Below are 23,454 nucleotides of genomic sequence, written 5' to 3' on the forward strand. Positions count from 1 at the left end.
CTTCTGAAACTCTTACCCTATTTCTTTTATTCCCTCCATTGAGGCTTGGGAAAAAAAAAAAATCTCCTTTGAAAGTCTATCTCATTAAGAGCTTATTTAATCACAGATTTGTCTCCATAAGCATTATCCACAACATATATTTATTGAATACCAGTAAAGGTGAGTGGGAGTGATATGGTTAATGTTCTGGATATTCGATGAATGGTATTTCTTGAACACCTTTATGAATAATTCACCATAAGTGAGTTTGCTGAAGAAGATACTTTTTTAAAATGTAAATTCATATTTTTTCCTTGAGTATTTTACTGTTTTAATGGGAAGATTAGGATTATGTGCTCAAAAGATGATCCATATGTGCAAATGAGTCATGAAGTAGGCAGATAACATGGCTGTACAATGGACAGAAAAGTTTGAGGAAAGTGAAATTTGAGCAGGATCTTGGGGGTCTGGTGCATAGGAGATTGGGGTAGACAAAATGGGAGCAAGAAGGTAGTTCAGGTATGAAACATCAAAGGGAGATTTTAACTGGAGGTCAGAGATTAGAATGATATGGCCGGAGTTGGGTGCTCATAGAAAGAACTTCACAAGATAGCTTCAGAAAGACTGATGTAAGCACTTTCGGCTTCGATGATGGAGGGATTCGAGCAGGTCACAGAAATGGAGAAAGCAGTATTTCTGGGTGATTCACTTGGCTAGTGGTGGGAAGAAAGATATAAAAGGGGAAGAAACTGGAAAATTAATTTCAGGATAGCTGCTTATTTCTATTTTCTACAGTAAAATAGTTAGAGACAAAGAATTATCTTTCATTTGTAGCCACGTCTTCAATAACAAGTGATGAAGACCGTGCCCTCGTCAGATAGCTGATCAAGGCTGGTTGTGAAGTTAAGCGTTCCTTAGAGAAGGCTGGCTTCCCCACCCTGGGCTGCATGGTTGGCACATGAAACCCAAACACTGTGGATGTCCCCTGCCTTTGGTCTTTGCTCTTCTTGCCTGCTCACTGCATCCGCCTCTTAGGTCAGTGTTTCTCAGCATCATCAGCACTCTCAGCATTTGGGCTGGATGAGTCTTTGTTCTTAGCAGATATCCTATGCCTGGCCTCTCCCCACTAGGTGCCATTAGCATCCTCCCTTACCTTCCCAAACTGTAACACCCCCAAAATACCTCCAGACACTGCCAGATGTCCCTCAGGGGATACAATCACCTCTTGTTGAGAACTGGCTTAGAGAAGCAGAGATTGTTTGGCTGAATGTTAAGCATTTGTGCCTGGAGAAGAGGAACCCTTTCTGTTCTCCAGCATTTCTAAGCGTTAGGCTTTGTGAGTCCTGGAGGCGTCAGAGAACCGAAATGTCAGCCATGCAGTGTAATATGCCTTCTCCACTGACGCGTTCCAACTTTAGCCCTTTTTTCTTCTACCAGCCAACAATTATTTGAACCTGTCCATGTTATTCATGGATTGTCTGTGTGTCCTAGTTTGCCTAGGAGTATCCTGATTTACACCTGTTTTCTCCATTCCTATCTCGTTATACCCTTTTGCACTCTCTAACATGTCCTAGATGGGATGGTAAATTTATGTGATCATTCTTCCACTTAAATTGCTAGAACTGAGAGAGAATAACCAGGGAGTAGAAGGGGTGAAGGGCCTCCCTGGTGACCCAGTGGTAAAGAATCCACCTGCAAATGCAGATGTAGGTTTGACTGCTGGGTCAGGAAGATCCCCTGGAGAATGAAATGACAACCCACTCCAGTATTCTTGCCTGGAAAATCCCATGGACAGAGGAGCCTGATGGGCTACAGTTCATGGAGTTGTGAAGAGTCAGATATGAATTAGCGGCTGTACATACATGCACACACCAGGGATGAAGGAGATAAAGAGGCAAATTACCTCTTTCACTGCCCTAAGAAAGATTTCCTGAAGAGGACACTGAAATTAAGACTTGGAAAAACACAAGGAGTTAACCAGGAAAAGGGGCAGAAAGATTTACAAGACAGACACAACACGATGATTTATAGGGTGAGACAGTGAAATGGCTACATTGAGCAGTTAGACCAACAGGCTAATATGAAAATCCAGAAGTCAGTTTTGCAAACTTGTCTTCAATTTTGTAGCTACCTATCCAGTTGTTATCCTATCTAGCAAAATGGTCAGTGGCATTTTGAGGCTATAAATTCCAAATGTGGCTAACATTTATTTTACACAAAAGAAAAAGGATTGATTGCTAGGGATTGTCCAAAAAAGGAGAGGAGGGTCAATCCCCCTAGCTATGGGTTTGCATATGTGATGGTATTAAAATGCACCGATTACCTTCTCTTCCTTTTATCTGAGTGCTTGTAGCCGACACGTAACTACAGAGGATCCAGCATACCATTACACACACAGATTTCAAAGACTTGGGAAGAAATCTTATTTCAGCATCTGTAGTTGGTTTTATTAAAAGCAGTTTAAATTCCCCTGCCTAGAGCAGTTTGGAATTATAGAGATGGGCTGCAGAAATTTACATTTTAATTGAGGCAGAAGACAAAATAGGGCATGGTGCAGCATTCACACATTACAAGGAAGAATAAATAAGATATGTATCAGCTGGGAGAAAAGAAATGCTCGTTTTTCACTGCCTTCTGCACTTAATTTTTTTCAGATGTCAGTGAGCTGAGTTAGGCTTGCTGTGCAAAGACAATTTTTTCCAGTCAAAATGTTTACCATTTCAGAGTCTTGGCATTGAAATATCTTCCTGCTTTGGATTAAATATGTAAATACTTAAATAGGCATGGGTGTGTGTGTGTGCAAGTGTGTATGGTGCTGTCCATCAATATTTCAGATGTCTATAGATAGAAATCATATTTCAATGAAGAGCAGAGGAAATGATTTTAAAGTGTGGGATATATACTGAGAATTATTGACAAATGTAATTTATCTGTTACATGCACTAATTTGAGCTATTGTTGATAAGTTTCATAGAAATAGATATTTTCTATGTGGACAAATTCTGCATCCTGTTATGAGTGTAAAAGTCTTTGTAAAGAGTGCAGTGGATACAGGTTTTCAAACTTGAATGTTTAACTCTGTTTGACAGTCACCTTGAGAAAATATCCAATTGCTATATTTTCTCCTGTATTCATTATGCATTTGATTCATTTATAGAAAATTAGGTTGAGAATGCAAAATCAAAGGAAAAACAATATATATAAAAATTATAGTATTCTAAGGCTTTAAAAAAGTAAGGTACTAGGCTTTAAAAAAGATACTCTGTTAGTGTCAAAAATTTCCAGAAAATTGCTGTAATTAGCACATTTACATATCTGCATAAACCTTCCTCAGCTTTATGGAATCTTCTATCAACTGTATGCATACTTTTATAGTCTCACATGCTCTTTTTAAACTGTAATTAAAGATTAATTTTACAATTAGAAGCTAGTAAACAACATATTACCATTTCATGATTATCCAATTATTATTTAATGTAGAACCAAGTCTTTAATTGGGCTCATAGAAAGGACCTGCAATCTTTTGTCTCCAAGCATATTCCTCTCCAGCATGTAGGTCAAAGGAATCCTCTACTTTTAGTCACCTAAACTTAATTTATCTTATGTTTTGACTATAAAATGCTTTTTTGCTTTTTCTGGAAATTAAAAATGACATTTTATAGTTTTTTGTTTTTTTTTTTAAGTAAGAGTACATTCACCTTATCACTAAGGTGGTTCTTGAGTTGTTAAGTCGTGTCTAACTCTTTGCAACCCCACGTCCTCTGCCCATGTAATTTTCTAGGCAAGAATGCTGGATCAGGTTGCCATTTCCTCCTCTGGGGGATCTTCCCAACACAGAAATAGAATCCATGTCTGCTTTGTTGGCAGGCAGATTCTTTACCACTGAGCCACCAGGGAAGCCCTGTCACTAAGATTATTTGTTTCTTAATCAAACCAATATTGTTTGGTTATGCTTATTATGTTTTGATATTTGTCTGCCTCTTCTGTGCTTGGATTTCCTTTTTTTGTTCTTTATTTTGATCTCTGTCTTTTGTAATAATTAAGTATAATGACATTTGACATAAGCAAGGACTCAAAATGTTTGTTTTCTAAATACCTTCTGAAACATGCTTAATAATATCAAATGCCATTATTCTCATAATTAATAGTACAGCTGAAAGTAGATTTTGAAATTCAAAATAATTTTGCCACAGAATTTTGAAGACATTGCTTTATTGTCTTATGATATTCACCTCTGCTGGTGAGAACTACAATGCCACTTTCATTTCCATTCCCTTGTAGATAGGCAGCTTCCTTTTGTAAGCTTTTTTAATCTTCTCATACCTTTGGAGATGTGACATTTCATTGAGTTATGAGTAAGTGTGGGTCTTGCTGGGCACCTAACCACTTAACAACCACTTTCTTTTGAAGATAATATAACAACTGTCATTTTTCAGTTCTAGAATATTGTTTCTCCTATTTTTTCTTTGATTTTTACTGAGCCCTGCCATTTTCTATGGCTTGTTTTCTTAAAACTCTTAGTAGAGGAATAATGGCACCCTGAGTTAATTTGCTGTGTCAATTAATCTTTGTCTTCCACTCACCTTTTCTTCCCTCTAGTGCAAAAATTGGGAAGGCAATGGCACCCCACTCCAGTACTCTTGCCTGGAAAATCCCATGGATGGAGGAGCCTGGTAGGCTCCTAAGGGGTTGCTAAGAGTTGGACAGGACTGAGTAACTTCACTTTCATTTTTCACTTTCATGCATTGGAGAAGGAAATGGCAACCCACTCCAGTGTTCTTGCCTGGAGAATCCCAGGGACGGGGAGCCTGGTGGGCTGCCATCTATGGGGTCGCACAGAGTCGGACACGACTGAAGTTACTTAACAGTGCAAAAATGCTTAATTTCTTGTAGATTTTTAAGCTTCCAGAGCTCTTTGTTAGATTTCTCTTTATCACAACACCTTGTTCTAGTTTATGGATGCAAAAGTTTCTCAAAATACTCCTGGGAATTTGTGGTCTTTTTTTATTCCTGCCATTATCTAAGGCCTGGTTGTTATCTTGGTTCTTTTGGATTCTGTTGCTTTGTGTTGTTAACTTTCTCAATGTGTTTAGTAATCACTGTTCATTCATGTTTGTTTAAAAAAAAAAAAATATATATATATATATGGCTGCATGTTGAGTAATGCCTCTATGATTATATAAATTTTGGTTCCCAGCGTTTGGTTCTGTCTACTCCAGAGTACAGCTAACTAAGTAGTTGAGTGACTGGCTGTGGTTTCATTAGGTGGGAAATGGCAACCCACTCCAGTACTCTTGCCCGGAAAATTCCACGGACTAAGGAGCCTGGTAGGCTACAGTCTATGGGGTCGCAAAGAGTCGGACACGACTGAGCAACTTCACATAGCAGCAAAAAGATACATTGGAAAACTTACAAAGTGAAAATGGCCTCACCTCAAGCACCACCTATCTTAAAGAGAGAGGCTTAAAGAACCTATGATTGGCATTAAATATTTTTGGAGAATTGTTCTAGACTTTTAGAAACTAGCAGAAATCTTACTGGTAATGGTCGTTTAGCAGATACCTAACAATAGTGGGTTTGTAAATGATACAAACATTCCTTAGAATATTTACCTCAATGTTTTTACTCACTTCATTTCCCTGCCCCACTTTCTGTATTTACATCTCTGAGTCTTTGTTTTAAAGAATGTCTCTCATCTCTTTACAGACTTTGTCTTAAAATGTTTTAAGTCTTAGTTTCACCTGCTTTGTTTAAAACATCAATCTGATCTCATTCATTTTCTCTCTTCCAGATATCTGTCTAAAAAAGCTACTCCAGTGTGACCTAACCATCCCCTCAACCCACTTTTATCTTTAGACCTCTTGTGAGTTTATTGCATTTTGATTTATCTTCTCTAATTTCAGTCAAATTTTGGAAGGAAATAAAAGAACACCTTAAGTCTGATGTTTTTGCGCCAGACACTCTATTTTCAAGGTGAAAACAGACTCCAAGGACTGTTCATCCCCCTTTCCTTCTGCACTAACACTCTAAGAAAAAGCCATAAAGATCTCCGCCATGAACTCTGTAGTTCTCAGTTCTACTCAGCTGTCCATGTTTAGTGGGTACCAGTTAGAATACGTAAGATAAGTGGCAAAATGTAGAGCTTCCAAGAAATTCTTTACTTGAAAGTGCAATGTGATCAGGCTGTCTTACAACCCAAATCATCACCTCGTGACTTTATTGTGTTGATGCAACCACTGCCAAACTGTCCTAGCATCTTCCAGGTTAGAACTTGTAGACAAGATTTATTCCCCAGTCTTTGATTGTCTATGTGTGTGCTCGGTCATGTCTGACTCTTTGCAACCTCATGAACTGTAGCTGGCCAGCCTTCTCTGCCCATGGAATTTTCCAGGCAAGAATACTGGAGTGGGTTGCCATTTCCTTTTCTCCAGGGAATATTCCTGACCCAGGGATCGAACCTGCGTCTCTTGTGTCTTCTGCATTGGCTGGCAGATTCTTTACCACTGTGCCACCTGGGAAGTCCCGGTTCTTGATTAGTCTTCATCTGTTTCCATGCAATTTTTCTCATTGTAACACCGTAAATGTAAAGTAGAGTGGGGTATATAGCTGAGGAAATGGACAGTGGGATCCAAATGGTTCAGTTTCAACAGTTCTATGTTACAACTGGTTGACTCCATCTATGTATGTGTGTACCAAGTCGCTTCAGTCATGTTTGACTCTTTGTGACCCCATGGACTGTAACCTGCCAGGCTCCTCTGCCCATGGGATTCTCCAGGCAAGAATACTGGAGTAGGTTGCCATACCCTCTTCCAGGAAATCTTCCCAACCCAGGAATTAAACTTGGGCCTCCTGCACTGCAGGCAAATTCTTTACCATCCAAGCCACCAGAGAAGCTCTATCTATGTAGGTGCCTTGCCATATTCCTGGGTCCCAAGTGTCTAGACACTGGGCGGTCCTCATTGACATTTCTGTTTTTCCCACCGTGTCTCCCAAATTCCATGATTTACCACATTGTGTTTCTATTAATATAACATGGAAAATATTTCCAAACTGTTTGGAAAAATAAATGCATTTCATATAATTAGTGCTTACTCTAAAGCATTTCTTTCTGCCAATATAATCGTTTTCTCTTTTTATCAATATCTCCCAGCAAGAAAGCTCAAGCTATTTAGCCAGCAAAGCTGCCAATATTTACAACCTTTTAAGACAGTAGAGGAATTTGGGTAATTTGTATTTTACTGTTTACTGGTTACTTAATGGGTATTATGCTCAGAATTTTATTTATTTATACTCTACTTTGGTCCAAAAATAATTTGAAGTGTCTTGAATATTGCAAGAAGCACAAGCCGGAATCAGGATTGCTAGGAGAAATATCAATAACCTCAGATATGCAGATGACACCACCCTTATGGCAGAAAGTGAAGAGGAACTCAGAAGCCTCTTGATGAAAGTAAAAGTGGAGAGTGAAAAAGTTGGCTTAAAGCTCAACATTCAGAAAACAAAGATCACAGCATCTGGTCCCATCACTTCATGGGAAATAGATGGGGAAACAGTGGAAACAGTGTCAAACTTTATTTTTGGGGGCTCCAAAATCACTGCAGATGGTGACTGCAGCCATGAAATTAAAAGACGCTTACTCCTTGGAAGAAAAGTTATGACCAACCTAGATAGCATATTGAAAAGCAGAGACATTACTTGGCCAACAAAGGTCCATCTAGTCAAGGCTATGGTTTTTCCAGTGGTCATGTATGGATGTGAGAGTTGGGCTGTGGAGAAAGCTGAGCACCGAAGAATTGGTGCTTTTGAACTGTGGTGTTGGAGAAGACTCTTGAGAGTCCCTTGGATTGCAAGGAGATCCAACCAGTCCATTCTGAAGGAGATCAGCCCTGGGATTTCTTTTGAAGGAATGATGCTAAAGCTGAAGCTCCAGTACTTTGGCCACCTGATGCTAAGAGTTGACTCATTGGAAAAGACTCTGATGCTGGGAGGGATTGGGGGCAGGAGGACAAGGGGACGACAGAGGATGAGATGGCTGGATGGCATCACGGACTCAATGGACATGAGTCTGAGTGAACTCCGGGAGTTGGTGATGGACAGGGAGGCCTGGCGTGCTGCGATTCATGGGGTCGCAAAGATTTGGACACGACTGAGCGACTGAACTGAACTGAATATTGCAGAAGATAAATGTAGAGTTAGAAGCTGAGTACTGTATAATGAAAGCAAACTCTGACCAAAATTGGTTTACCAAATGGGGAAGCATTGAGGGTTTATATAATGTTATGTATATTTTAAAGTTCTGAGTATTACTGTAAAAAAATTAAAAGAAAAATCAGTCATTCCTCTTACTTTATACAATTATCAAAGGAAGATAAAACAGAAAGTTAACATACTCTAAGACTAGTTTATACTGAAATGTTAATATAATTGTCATTTTTATTCTATTTATGGAAAAATTATTCCTCCGTAGGCACAACTAAAGTCATATCACAGAGAGATATTCTGGGAGAAAAATTCATGCATATTTTTAAAATGAAAGACTTCTCTATTATGTACCTTAATCTGATTTTTATTCAATCCTCAATGATTATGCATTCACTTGTATTAATAAAAATCTATAATAGAGTCCATTATTTTTTTAAAATGGTGATATAAATATCAAGGATGATAAAACATTTTGTGCTAAAATGTTTATTTCTATCAGATTAAAAATTGTTACTCCTATTTATGTATTGTGTTTAAAAATTGTATATGATGAAATTTCCAATAGCATTCATGTAAGTTCTTTAAATCAGCCTTCATTGAAAATAATTATACTAGTGTGGATCATGCTGTATCTTTATAGCAATGCAGTATTATTTTTAGGTTTGAAATGATTTGTAAATGGCAAAGCAGTTTTGTTTCTCAAGTGACTATTTTTAAAAAAATGAAGCAACCATCCCTTTATAATTTACTAGGATGATATAATATTGGCTACCTAGAAAATGAATTTTTTAAGAGACCTCAGTGAACCTCTTAAAATAGTGTGGTCCTATGTTTTAGAAATCATTTCCATTAATTAGAGTTCGTAGAGATATAGAGAAGAGGTAAATTCATAAAATTTTCTTCTCTCAATGTAATCATGTTTTTGATTGACATAGCTTTATTATTTTGACCATAGAATTTTGACCATAATTTTGCTTACCCCAAAAAATTACCCAACAAGATTGTTTCTTCGATGGGATTTTGGAAAAGTTAATTGTCTGTTTCTCTATACTTGAAAAATAGGACAAATATAGGTAAGACATGAATTTTGGAAACATATACACACAGCCACATATGAACAAGCTATCTCTTCTCCCATCCCTGGCAATTTTGATTTCTTTTCAATAGCATGAATAATAAAGCTTTTCCTGATGGGGTTTAAATTCTTCATCAATTGCTAAAATGATCATAGGACTACTCTACGGCTGCTACTGCAACTGGAGTGGCAGAAAACAATTTCAGACACTCAGAGCCATATGAGGACCAGACATGGAGGGGTAGTCAAGCCTCAGCACCCAAGTGCCCACTTGTCCTATAGATGGAGGAGATCTGTAGTCACATGTCTGTCATCACACAGGACTTCAGATGCAAAAAGATACTGCCTCAACTTCGACCAATACTTAGCCCTTTGGACTGATAAATCATCATTGGATCCACAACATCAGCTTATGGCTAAGAAGGAAAGAAACTATAGCCCCTCTTTTATAGTTAGAATATTAAAGCTGGAAAGCTAATTGGTTTGTCCAAGGTCTCACAGCATGTTAGTGGTAGGAACCAGGGGAGAGTCCAGGGAACCTAATTCCTAGTACAGTGATCTTTTCTCAATACTATCTCATCCCTTATGAGCTGGATAAAATTTAAAACATATTAAGGAACATATTAGTATGTTTAGACTCCAAAAAGCTTGTGTTCTCAGTTGCAAAAAATTAAAGAATATTCTGCTAATAATATTCTGCTAATGCTCCCATCTACATGCAATGCCTGTGTTTGTCTTATCCACCTGTCTACATGTGTTTTGAAAGCCACAAATAGAAGAAGAGCTTATCTGTATTAAATTCTGCAGAAGAAGGAGTTCCTATAGAAATTTGTGAAACAGACTATGGCATCCTTGATTTGTAACATCCAAGAAGAGTGTAATAATAAACAAGACTAACATCATTACACATTTTGATGTACCATGTACTCCTCTCAGCATGAGTCATATAGTGATTCATTTAATTCTTATAATAGCTCTTTCATAGGTATTGTTATTTTCCCTAGCTTATTGATGAGACATTGTTGCCCAGATAAGTTACTCAAGATCGTACAGCTAGTGAGTGGTGGAGACAAGATTCAGTGATTTACATTTGTAACGTTGAGATTTAGGTGTCAGACTTATCTCCGCATGGCTCAGTTGTAGACCCATCTCTCATCCATAAAGCTTTCTCAGTTTCTTGGACCTACACTTTTCTGTTGCTGTTCCTGCAATCCTGGAGGCTGGCACATAGCAGCAGAGTTTAAACTTTCAGTCATGCACATTAGCTATCTTTGTCTCCTGTGTTCTTTAAAAAAGTTACTTCATTTATTAATTTTTGGTGCTCAGGTCTTCGTTGCTATGCATTGGCTTTTTCTTATTGCAGTGAGGAGCAGCGGCTGCTCTCTAAAGGTGATGCACAGGCTTATTGCAGTGGCTTCTCTCGCTGCAAAGCACAGGCTCTAGGGCGTGTGGGTTTCCGTAGTTGCAGTTCATGGGCTGTAGAGTGTGGGTGCAGTAGTTGTGGCGGTCAGAGCTTACTTGCCCTGTGGCCTGTGTAATCTTCTTGGGACAAGGATTGAACCCATACATTGGCAGGCAGATCCTTAACCACTGGACCACCAGGAAAATCCTCCTATATTCTCTACTTGTTTCTTGTTTTTAACTACATGTAAAAATGTGAATCTTATTTAATTCTTCTCTTATATATCATAAAATGCCAAATTTTGTTGGACAGAGTATAGTTGCTACCACAAAGACATTGATTGAGGGGCATTTTCAGAAAGTAAAGTGCAAGTAATAATAGATTCAGTTGAGTAAGGCTATAATTGTCTTTCTAAGTGTTTCTTCTGCCAATCCCAACCCTAGTATTGCTCAGCTTATAAACTGAACTTTGTCTCTTTCCTCTCTAAAGTGTTGCCTCTTGTTTCTTACCCTCCATGATTTCACCAATCATTTCTTTGTGAAAATTTTCAAAATATCACATCCAGCCCTGTCCTCTTGTTTAACCTTGTATATTATTGCTGTTGCTACTGCTGCTGCTAAGTCACTTCAGTCGTGTCTGACTCTGTGTGACCCCATGGACGGCAGCCCAGCAGGCTCCCCCGTCCCTGGGATTCTCCAGGCTAGAACACTAGAGTGGGTTGCCATTTTCTTCTTCAATTCATGAAAGTGAAAAGTGAAAGTGAAGTCGCTCAGTCATGTCCGACTCTTCACGACCCCATGGACTGCAGCCTACCAGCCTCCTCCGTCCATGGGATTTTCCAGGCAAGAGTACTGGAGCGGGGTGCCGTTGCCTTCTCTGATATCATTGCTACAGAGTGCTTAATACTTGAACTTTGCACATGAAAAGTGACTTTGTTATTTATCTTTGTTGTTGTTCATCTTTGTTGTTGTTCACTTACTAAGTTGTGTCTGACTCTTTGTGACCCCATGGACTGCAGCAAGCCAGGCTTCTCTGTCCTTCACTATCTGCCAGTTTTTTTCAAGCTCATGTCCATTGATTCAGTGTTGCCATCCAATCATCTCATTCTCTGCCACCCCCTTCTCCTGCCCTCAGTCTTCCTAGTGTCAGAGTCTCTGCCAATGAGTCGCTGTTCATGGCAGGTGGCCGAAGAATTAGAGCTTCAGCTTCAGCATCAGTCTTTCCAGTGAATATTCAGGATTGATTTCCTTTTAAGATTGACTGGTTTGAACTTCTTGCTGTCTGAGAGATTCTGAAGAATCTTCTCCAACATCACAGTTAAAAAGCATCAATTCTTCAGTGCTCAGCCTTCTTTATCTTTAAACTAGTCCTGCTTCTAAACTACTTTTCAGTGGCATCACAGTTGTGAGACCTCAGAATAGTGCTTATTTAGATTAATTCAACAGACCTTCACCAAACATCATGTGCCAGAAACTATAATAAATGCTCAGTACAAAGGGGGAAGTATGACATCCTTTCTTCCATAGGTAGCAGCTAAATAAGTTATTATAGCCCAAGATGGGATGTCTTTACCATAGAAATCTGCATGGGATGCTATGAAAATCACCATTTGCTTTTGTGTAGATCTCAAAATTTATTAAACAATTATATATAGAGATTTAATTACTGAAACAACCCCATGAGGTTTAACTGTTGCTTCCTGTAGGTTCTGAGAAACCACGTGACTTGCCTAAATGTACCCCGTCTTAATCTGTTAAATCTTCTTCACAAAAAATACCAGAGGCTATGATGTAATTTTAAATGGAATAGTTTATTTTTCTTGCTGAGGGTTTTATTAGTATATAGAATTGCAACATATTTCTCTATATTGTTTGTATACTGAAACTGTATTGAATTCATTTGTTGATTCTAATAGGTTTTTGAGTCTTTGAAGTTTTCTAGTGAGTTTTATGTCTTCTGTTCCTTCGTGAATTCCTTTTGTTTTCATTGCCTAATCACTGTGGCTAGGACTTACAATACTATATTAAGTAAAAGTGTTGAAGAAAAGCTTTCAGCTTGTGTGTTTTACATATATGGCCTTTATTATATTGAGATATGTTTCCTTTACTCCCACATTGTTGAAAGGATTTTTTTTAAATCATTAATGGATATTGAATTTTATCTTTTTTATTGATATATTGAGATGACCATTAGATTTTCGTCTTTTGTTAGCGTGATGCACTGTGTTGATTGATCCACCCTGGAATTAATCCTGTTTGCTCTGTATTAAATTAGGTTTGCTAAAGCTTGTTGCAAATTTTTGCATCTGTGTTCATCAGGGATATCAGCCTGTAATTTTACTTTTGTGTGTTTTTTGTCTGATTTTGGTATCAGAGTATTTTGGCCGTGTAAAATGAGTTTATGGTTTTGGACGTGTTGTTTTACCTTAAATTTTTTAAAGAAGCTCAGAAGGATAGTCACTAACTCTTTAAATGTTTGGTAGAATTCACCTGTAAAGCCATCTGGACCTGAACTTTTTATGGTGGGAGTGGCAATTTTTTGATGACTGATTCAGTTTTGTTAGTAGAATTGATCTATTTACATTTTGCATTCATGATTTAGTATTAAAAGATAGTCTGTTGCTAGGTATTTGTCCATTTCATCTAGGTTGTCTAATTTGTTGACATATAATAGGATTCTTGTAATCTTTTATATTTCTGTGATCTTGGTTGCAATTTATGTGTCATCTGACTTTATTTATCTGGCCTCTCTCTTTTTCTTGATGACTCTGCTAAAAGTTTGTCAATTTTGTTTGTCTTTTCAAGGAACCAACTCTTAGTTTTATTGATCTTTTAAACTATTTAAAAAATTCCTTTAAAATTTGTTTCCACTCAAATTTTTATAACTTCTTCAAACTTTGGGCTTTACTTGTTCTTCTTTTTCCTAGTTCCTTTAAATGTATATTTATATTGTTTCCTTGAGGATTTTTGTTTGTTTGTATCTAGAGGTAGGCTTATATTACTATGAATTTCCCTCTTAGAATTGCTTTTGCTATGTTCCATAGATTTTGGACAGCTGTATTTCCACTTTCATTTGCCTCAAGGTATTCTTTTTTCAATTTCTGTTATTTCCTTGTTGATGCACTGACCATCAGCATGTTGTTTAGTCTCTTTAGTTTTTTCCAGTTTTCTTGTAGTTTACTAGGTTTGTACTATTATGGTTGGACAAGATTCTTAGTATGGTTTTGATCTTATTAAATATATTTCTAGAGACCTATTTTATAGCCTAGTATGTGTTTTATCCTGGAGAATGTTCCTTGTGCACTTGAAAAGAATGTGTAGTCTGTTGAATTTGGATGGAGTGTTCCATATAAATCTATTGGTCAGTCTGGTCTAATAGATTATTTAAAGCCTGTATTTCCTTATTGATTTTCCGTCTGGATGGTCTATCCATTGACATAAGTGGGTTGCTGAGGTTCCCTTATTATTTTGTATTGCTGTCTCTTTCTCACTATGTTTCTGTTAATATTAGCTTTATATTTTTAGGTGCTCCTGTGTTAGATATATAAATGTTTACAAATTTTATATCCTCTTGTTGAAAAGTGTTAGTTACTTAGTCGTGTCCAATCTTTGTGACCCCATGAACTGTAGCCCACCAGTCTCCTCTGTCCGTGGAACTGTTCAGGCAGGAATACTGGAGTAGGTAGCTGTTTCCTTCTTCAGAGGATCTTCCCTACCCAGGGAGTGGACCTGGGTCTCCTGCATTGCAGGCGGATTCTTATAGGCTGAGCCGCCAGGGAAGCCTGTCCTCTTGTTGAATGGACCCCTTTATCATTATGTAATGCCCTTCCTTATTTTTTATTACAGTCTTTTATTTTTTAGTTTATTTTTTTTCTAATTTGTGTTTTGCTCCTTTAGTTTTGTTCTTTTTTTTTTCTATTTTTCATCCCTTCACTCAGTATGTCTTTAGATCTGAGCTGAGTCTCCTATACACAACATATAGATGGATTGTTTTTTGTTTTTGTTTTGGTTTGTTTGTTTGTTTTAAACCATTCACTGACCCTGTGTTGTTGTTGTTTTTTTTTTTTGATTGGAGCATTTAGTCCATTAACATTTACAGTAACTATTAATAGATATGTATTTATCATTATTCCCATTTTGTTAATTGGCTTCCTTTTTTTGGTAATTCTCTTAGGTTTTTTTTTTTTTTTCATTTGTTTGTTTTTTCCTTTATGGTTTGGTGGAGTTCTTTAATATTATGCTTGGATTCCTTTCTCTTTCTGTCTGTGTATCCATTGTAAGTTTTTGGCTTGTGGTTTGCATCTAATTACCTGTTTATTAGCTGTCTATTTTAAACTGAGTGTCACTTAATTCTGAAGGTGTTCTAAAAGCACTGCATCTTTCGACCCCTCTCTGTTCCCCTGTTATGTTTTTGATATTCTATTTTGCATTTTTAACTTTGTGTACCCTTTAACTGCTTACTTTAGTCACAATTGATTGTACTACTTTTGTCTTTTACCCTTCATCTAGCTTTTTAAGTGGCGATTCACTGCCTTTGCTATACATTTACCTTTACCAGTGAAATTTGTCATTTATTTATTTCTAATTGTGGCCTTTCTTTTCCGTTTAAAGAAGATCCTTTAACATTTATTGTAAGACCAGTTTAATGGTGATGAACTTCCTTAGTTTTCACTTGGCTAGGAAACTATCTCTCCTTCAGTTTTGAATATCTTGCCAGATATAGTGCAGTGTTCTATGTGGGCACTTTTCTTCTTTCAGCACTGTAAGTGTATCTTGCCACTCCCTTATGACCTATAAAGTTTCGACTGAAAAATCAGCTGATAATTTTACAGGTTTCACTTGTATGTGATTAATTGTTTTTCTCTTGCTGCCTTCAAGATTATCTCTTTATCTTTGAGTTGTGTTATTTTAATTATAATACGTCTACATGTTGACCTCTTTGAGTTTACCTTGTTTGGGACTCTCTATGAATTCTGTACCTGGTTATCCTTCCTTTTCCAGATTAGGGAATGTTCTTCAGCCATTATTTCTTCAAATAAATTTCCTATCCCTTTTATTCTTTTCTCCTTATGGTGCTCCCATAATGCCAATATTAAATCATTAATGTTGTCCTCAGATTCTCTTATACTCTCCTTCATGTTAAAAAAAGAAAAAAGTGGGTAGTTCTGATTGGGTAGTTTCCACTATTCTATCTTCTAGGTTTCTAATGTATTCTTCTCTGTCATCTAATCTGCTGTTAACTCCCTCTAATCTGTTTTTGTTTTTAATTTTTTGGTTATTGTACTCATTCCTGCTTGATTCTTTTTATTCTCAAAGTCTTTGTTGAAGTTCTCACTAAGTGAGAACTTCCTCCATTCTTCTTTCAAATCCTCTGAGCATCCTTATGACCATTTCTTTGAATGTTTTATCAGATAATTACTTATCTCCACTTCTACTTCATTAGAACCCCTCCCCCCAACTCCCCCCCACACACCACCAAAGTTTTATTTTGTCATTTTATTTTGAGCATATTTCTTTGCCCCCTCCTTTTGTTTGAATCCTGTGTTTTGCTTTTGTGAATTTGGGAAAATAGCTCTCTCTCCTGATCAAAAGGAATGGCATTGGGCAAGACTATCTTCTTTGTAAATTGCTTGTACTTAGTGGTTTTGGAAAGCTGACTGGGGCTGGAGTGTTCCCAGGTCTGGTCCCCAGACCCAGGATGGTCTCTAGGGAGTGCCGTGCCTGAAGTCACATTGTCTGTGCAGCTGGACTGGAGAAGGCTGGTCCAGAACAGTCCCTGGGAAATGCTGTACCTGAGGCTGGCTTAGCAAGGTGGCTGAGGTTGGAGTGGGTCCAGGTTGGGAGGGGGGTCCTTGGGGAATGCTGGGCCACAGGCCAAGTTGGTGGGGTGACTGGAGCTTCAATGGGACAGGCCAAGGGGAGTCCTGGGGCACCCAAACAGTGGCGCTAGATAGCATCTCTGCCCCCAGAGAGGGCTACTGCAGTTCCCTACCTGTTTGACAGAGCTACAGAATTAGTAAGTAATAATGGATTTCCTTCCTTTATAGTCTAGATGCACAGGAGGCGCTCTACCCAAATATTTGTTTTATAAACAGTATTAAATGCAATGTGTTGAACTGAAGGCTGAGTGCAGCTCACTTTAAATGAACATTTCCAGTTAGTCCATCTAGAAATAGAACAGATTGCTGCATTTGTAGAAGTGCTCAGTCAGGTTCTGGATGAACTCTTTTTAGGGGGATAAATAGGATTTAAGCACATGACAGGATGTTTTAATAAGTGGCCCCAAGGAGTCCTTCTGACTCTGTGTTTCTCTGGTTAATTTCTTTATCTAGTGGCTCTCCTTCTATAGACTGAGATTGATTTTATCTTGTTTTAAAAGACGCTCAATACAACTTTCCTAAGCCACTAATTCTCAAGAGACAAGAATTGCTGTTTAAGACAATTGTGTGAAATCATCATCAATCAATATAGCTCAGGGAACACGATTCTCTTGAACCCTCCCTCTGATGACTTAATTTAGGGCATCTTGTGTAGAATGAGTTCATTACCATCTTCTGCATGGTTCAATATCTTGTTAGAAAATTGAACCTGGGAATCATCATCTTTTTTTCCTCAGTCATTCTTCCAGTTTCCATAAAGGTAAGTTAAATAAAGCTAAACTTAGAAAGTATCTCTGACAGGAAAGGACAATTATTTTATAACAACTATTGAGACCAATAAAAGTTTGAAGAGTTGCTGTGAGGCTTGATGGGATAGTCAAAGGCAGGAAAGAAATGAAAAGTTCTTGGCTAAAAAAAAATTTAAAAAAAGAAAGATTTATTTTCTGGTTTCATTTTGTATAGGAACTTTTATAAGTGAATCCTTTTTTTTATATAGGAACTTTTAAATGGATCCTCACTCCAATATACAAAAACATTTGGCCAATGTAGAAGAATATGCTTAGCAATGGAAGGAAGTATAAGAAGTGCAGTATAATTCTAGAATATTCTAACTCCTGTATAAAATAGAAGGAAAATGTTCCCTTTCACAACAAAATTACCACTCTAATGTTAATATAATGTCTCTTTACCATCAAATTTAAATGAGAGACTAGGATTCTGTCATTGCCTTGTGTCACTGTGTCTTGACACAAATGACTAAGTTGTCAGAAGAATTTGGGGTGGAAAAAACTATGATTTGACATATGTTTTGTGTTCAAACTTGGACAGAGATGAAGAGATTGATTGGGTGACTAATCTCAGGGTATGTGAGAAATAATAATGGATTGAGGGCTATGATGCCTTTTTCCTGGGTACATATTTCTATTAAATTAATATTTCTATCTGTATAAATAAGTAACCAGTAGCTCCCAATTTTAGAAATTCTGAGAAAATTCCCTTTGGTTTTTCATTGCTACCTATCAGAGGGACATTCCTTTCACCCTCTGTCAGGTTTGAATTAGGATTAATGGGGAGATTTCCTTGAATCAGTTCAAATTTTTAAAATATCTTAGCTGATGTTTTTGAGTGGTTAGAAATTATAACATGAAAAATGTTTTATCACACAGATGGACCAGTTGAGAGCTGACTACACTGACAAAACTATTCAGCTCAGGAATGCTGGTGAAAAAGAAATCTCCACCTGTGTAAGAGTAGCCACTATGTATTAGCAAAGGTTGTTACTCCTTAAATCTCTTATAAAATGCTGAAATTAACATTGCCTATCAGATTTTCATAAAATGCAACAGCCGAGATCCTTTGAGTTTCATTGCTTTCTCCTCTTACCACTTGGATTTATTGACAGAATATTCTTTTTTAAGGCCATCATTGAGAGAAGTGAATAAAGTGGTAGATTCTTGGCAAGTCATTCTCAAAAGTTCCACCAATTCAGAAATGTGAGGGAAATGGAAGGAGAAAGAAGCAGTTTTTATTTCAGTTACTTCCCCTGAGAAAAGAATGTCCTCTTCTTTTATTTTTAAGATAAGGAGGAAAAAAAAGAGTGCATACATTAAGAAAATTAAAGTATTCTGAACAACTATGATTGTATTTTATGATTAATTTTCTCATGAGACATGAACTCTCAATATTCAAACTTGAATGTTTCAGTATATTATGTAAGCATTATCCCTAAGGGCAATTAATATAAAATTAGTGGTGGATATACATTTTCTTTAAAGAATGGGAATTAAATTTAGTTAGAAAGATACTTCTAATTAAATGTCTTAATTAAAAACATTTTTGACTATTCAATAATTCAAGAGATAAAATAGTTCTGGTGACTTGGATACCAAAGTTATTTTAAGAAAGGTTTCAGTGGATCAGATTTTGTTTTGCAAACAAATCTAACAAATATGATTGCTCCATGCAGTTTTAATTTTTTAAACATTCATACAGAATTATATACATTCGGTGAGAGTGGAAACGTGTTTGAAAGATGTTTCAAGGGTTTTTCTTAGTTCTACAGCTTCTCATTTATTCATTAATAATTACACTCACAGCAAATAAAAATAAATTTTCTTAAAGCAAGGGTTTATTTATTCACTCAACATGTTTCCTGATTGCATTTTAAATGAACCAATAACATTTTAAGACATTAAACTTTTCAAAGCTAAATGCCTTGTAACTAGCAACTAAATTAAATGAATTTCATCAGCTATCTGTGAATAGTACTTATGAGGACAAACACATCAGTTCTCAGTTGTTGGGTGCTCAGCCTCTAATATGAACTCAGAACTACTTTAAATGGATATATGGTCCTTGGTGTGGTCTTTGGTTTTTCGTGACATATGGTCAGGCATTTTGTTAACCAATGGTCAAGATAGGAGGTTTAGAGTAAGTAGCAAGAGGTAGTAAATTTGGGCCTGACTTTTGTCCCAACTCATCTTGAATGTGAACATGAAGTCGCTCAGTCGTGTCCGACTCTTCGCGACCCCATGGACTCCCGCCAGGTTCCTCTGTCCATGGGGATTCTCCAGGCAAGAATACTGGAGTGGGTTGCCATTCCCTTCTCCAGGGGATCTTCTTGACCCAGGAATCGAACCCAGGTCTCCCGCATTGCAGGCAGACTCTGCGCTGCTTGTGAAGTAATTTAACTGATGCATTTCCATTTCCTCTGTCATAAAATGTTGCAAGTGATATCTACTCTGCATGATTATTAAGAAGATGTGTTTTCTGAAGAGTCCCAAACACAGTGCTTGTATTATCCAGTGAATATTTAGTTGCTATCCAATCACCCTCAATCCCGACTCCCTCATTTGCCACCTTATAGCGGTCAGAGATCTGGGCAAGTGGAGGCCAGGTTCCCTGACCAAGAGGTCTGGATCCTTTTTCTGTGGAGACTAATCAGCTTCTGGAGAATCTCTATCCACTACTTTAGCTATGCTACCCCACCCTTGCTGCCATATTCCTTCCACTGAGAACTGCAAGAGAACACTCAGCACCTAATAAACCCATTCAGATTCTAATGCTAAGAGGCAGAGACATAAACACTTGCATAGTTTTTAGCAGCTCAAGGTTGAGGCCTTAGGATGAGAGTCCAGCTTCTTTTTTTTTTTCTTCCCACTTTCATATTGTTTTATTTATTTTCTTTTACCATATTTTAAAAAAAATTAATTTATTTAATTGGAGGCTAATTACTTTACAATATTGTAGTGGTTTTTGCCATACATTGACATGAATCCACCACGGGTGTACATGTGTTCCCCATCGTGAACCCTCCTCCCCTCCCTCCCATCTGATCCCTCAGGGTCATCCCATCCCAGTGCAGCGGCCCTGAGTGCCTGTCTCACGCATAGAACCTGGACTGGCAATCTAGCTCACATATAGTAATATACATGTTTCAATGCTATTCTTTCAAATCATCCCACCCTCGCCTTCTCCCACCGAGTCCAAAAGTCTGTTCTTTACCTCTGTGTCTCTTTTGCTGTCTCGCATATAGGGTCACCGTTACCATCTTTCTAAATTCCATATATATGTGTTAATACACTGTATTGGTGTTTGTCTTTCTGACTTACTTCACTCTGTATAATAGGTTCCAGTTTCATCCACCTCATTAGAACTGATTCAAATGTATTCTTTTAATAGCTGGAGACTCTAGCTTCTTTAACTTCCTGCGGAAAGCTCACAGATACAAACAAAACAAAACAAAACAAAACAAAGCTGTTTATTCCAGTTACCACCTGAAGGTGGGAGCTCTGTCTCCCAGTCTCTGTGGGACGGTATGAGATTAACTGATAAGTTCACCAACCCGCATGGTTTAGCTGCATGGATCAAATCCTCCCCTTGGCCCTTCAGTGTCTGCCTGCCCCTCCCTGCGCATCCTAGCCTTCTAAAATGCTATCTTTAGTTTGAGTGAAGTTGAGTTCAGAACATGCTGGACTTTGTTTCCTGTTACAATAATTACTACTGTGCAAAGTCAGTCTGATTTAGCTAGTGTCTGTTTTTGATTATCTTGGACAATACCAAAAGTATTTCCACATCTGCCCCCACGTCAGATGGAAGCTGGGGCGAGGGGAATAGTCAGAAAGATTGTGTTGCTAAGGGAGCAGATTTTACTCCTCCATAGGCACGGATAACAGCATAAAATCACGAAATGCATATACCACACAATTCCATTCAAACCTCAGTGTTTAAAGTCTGTACTTTAAGCAGCTTATTCTATGTAATAATTGGATTGTTTCACTCATATTGTTGCTTCAAAGAATGACTCTAACAGTAATTACCATCAATTGCCTAGCTAAGAAAACGCTAAATGAATCTTTTGGGGTTTACCTTTTGTTTTGGGGAAACTGTAGTTTTGATATAGGATAAAAATCTTTTTAGGTGACTGTTCTTGGATATATGTATTGCTTCATGTTCATTGATTTTTTGAGGTACTGCATGTAAGCAGTATTCATGAGTGATAGTTTATTTTGAATTTCATAAATTCTTAATCCTAAATATTATTTTTCTTGGGATCTTCCTGTCATTCCATGTTGCAAACACTAATGATTACTAAGGGAATCATACATAAATGTATTAAAATATTAGAGTCAAATGTTTAGAAAGTTAAAAAAACAATCTTGCAATAATTTTCACACACACACACACACACACACACGCACCCACCCACCCACCCTTGTCTGTCTCTCTGCCCAGCCTTCTGAAATGTAATTTGGCTCCTGGTGTTCCAAGCTGTGAACATTTTTTTTAGACTGTTGTTTTTAATGAAGACACACAAATTTCACCTATTAATGGTATGAGCACACATATGTGGTATGTAGAATAATGGTACAGATGAACCTATTTCCAGGGCAGAAATAGAGATGCAGACGCACAGAATGGATCTGTGGACATGGGGTGGGGGGAATGAGAACAGGATGAACTGTAAGGTTGCTGCTGCTGCTGCTAGGTCACTTCAGTCCTGTCCGACTCTGTGCGACACCATAGACTGCAGCCCACCAGGCTCCCCCGTCCCTGGGATTCTCCAACCCACTGGAGTGGGTTGCCATATCCTTCTCCAATGCATGACAGTGAAAAGTGAAAGTGAAGTCGCTCAGTCGTGTCCGACTTCACAACCCCATGGACTGCAGCCTACCAGGCTCCTCCGTCCAGGGCTGATAAACATTCACTGCCACGTGGAAAGGAGAGAACCAGTGCGGAAGCCGCAGTCCAGCACCAGAAGCTCGGCTCGGTGCTCCGTGGTAAGGATGGGTGGGGCAGAGCGAGGGAGAAGGTGGTCTCTTCTCATCACTGTTAGGCTCTTCAGAAGATGAGCTAAGTCTTATCTTTACACCTTTATATCCCCAGTGCCTGGTTTAAAAATAAGCAAAAGCCAAACAAATTCAGAAGCATTAGAAAAATATTTGTTGTGTTAAACTAAAACAAATACATAGTGTATTCACTGAGCAAGGAAGGTAGAGACCAAATCTGTGACCTTGAAAAGGTTGTCCAGGAATATCTTCGTCCTGATGGCTCTCCTTGATCTTCACTGAGGACCCATCTCTGACAACTCTCAGTAGGACTCCCTCCTTTTCCAGTCCTCATTAGAATTCTGTTCTTCAGCAATGATGTAGACAGCTTTTCCTACTTCCAAATATGTGTATATGATACAGGGTTGGGTAGAGAAGTTTACCCAAATAAGACTGACTCAACATAAAAAAAAAAAATCTTAGAAGGCTAAATATGTTTTTATTATCTAGATGAACTATAATAGACACATAAAATTCTGCATCTTACTTCAGATTCACATTTTCCAATTACTATTGAAGAGGTTTGACTTATTAGCAGTTAGACTGAGAATTTATAGAATTCTTTTTAATTAAATTTAAACTTAAATGGAGCCATTTTTCTGCCAAGAATGCCAATTTCAATTTCAGATGCACATTTTGAAGGATAGTATTCAAATAAGAAAAGGCACATTCTCATGTTTATTTTTTTTTCCTACAGACCAAGACAAATTGTGTACAGAGTGTACTTAGAAAACTAATTTTATGAAGGTCATGAGGAAAATGGAGTGCCTACTCTGTATCTCACAGCCAGATTTTGTGTTCAAACTAATGTTTGAATTCTTTATTCTCAATAGAATTGAGTGCCTATGTGATTTTGTGATTTTTTTTTTCCCCTTAAACTTTTTCTCCCCTTGGTCACTTGGCTAATTTTAGTACCAAAACACAACTCAGGCATCATTTTTGCAGGGAGCTCAAACTCAACCATCACCTGGTCTCTCATTTCAGTCCTCCTCTGCTGGAAACTATGTGTTTATTGTTACATTTATCCATGTGTGAAGGTGTTAGTCGCTCAGTCATGTCCTACTCTTTGCAACCCCGTGGACTGCAGCTT

The 23,454-nt window shown here is 37.7% G+C and overlaps 1 protein-coding gene across 2 annotated transcripts in view; it reads left to right on the forward strand.

Annotated features, from left to right (window-relative positions):
• The window catches only part of DCC (DCC netrin 1 receptor), a 1,280,644-nt gene that overhangs the window by 650,468 nt on the left and 606,722 nt on the right, over positions 1 to 23,454 (forward strand). The window lies entirely within an intron of this gene.

This window comes from Ovis aries, chromosome 23 (assembly GCF_016772045.2).
Source record: "Ovis aries strain OAR_USU_Benz2616 breed Rambouillet chromosome 23, ARS-UI_Ramb_v3.0, whole genome shotgun sequence".
Classification (NCBI taxonomy): domain Eukaryota; kingdom Metazoa; phylum Chordata; class Mammalia; order Artiodactyla; family Bovidae; genus Ovis; species Ovis aries.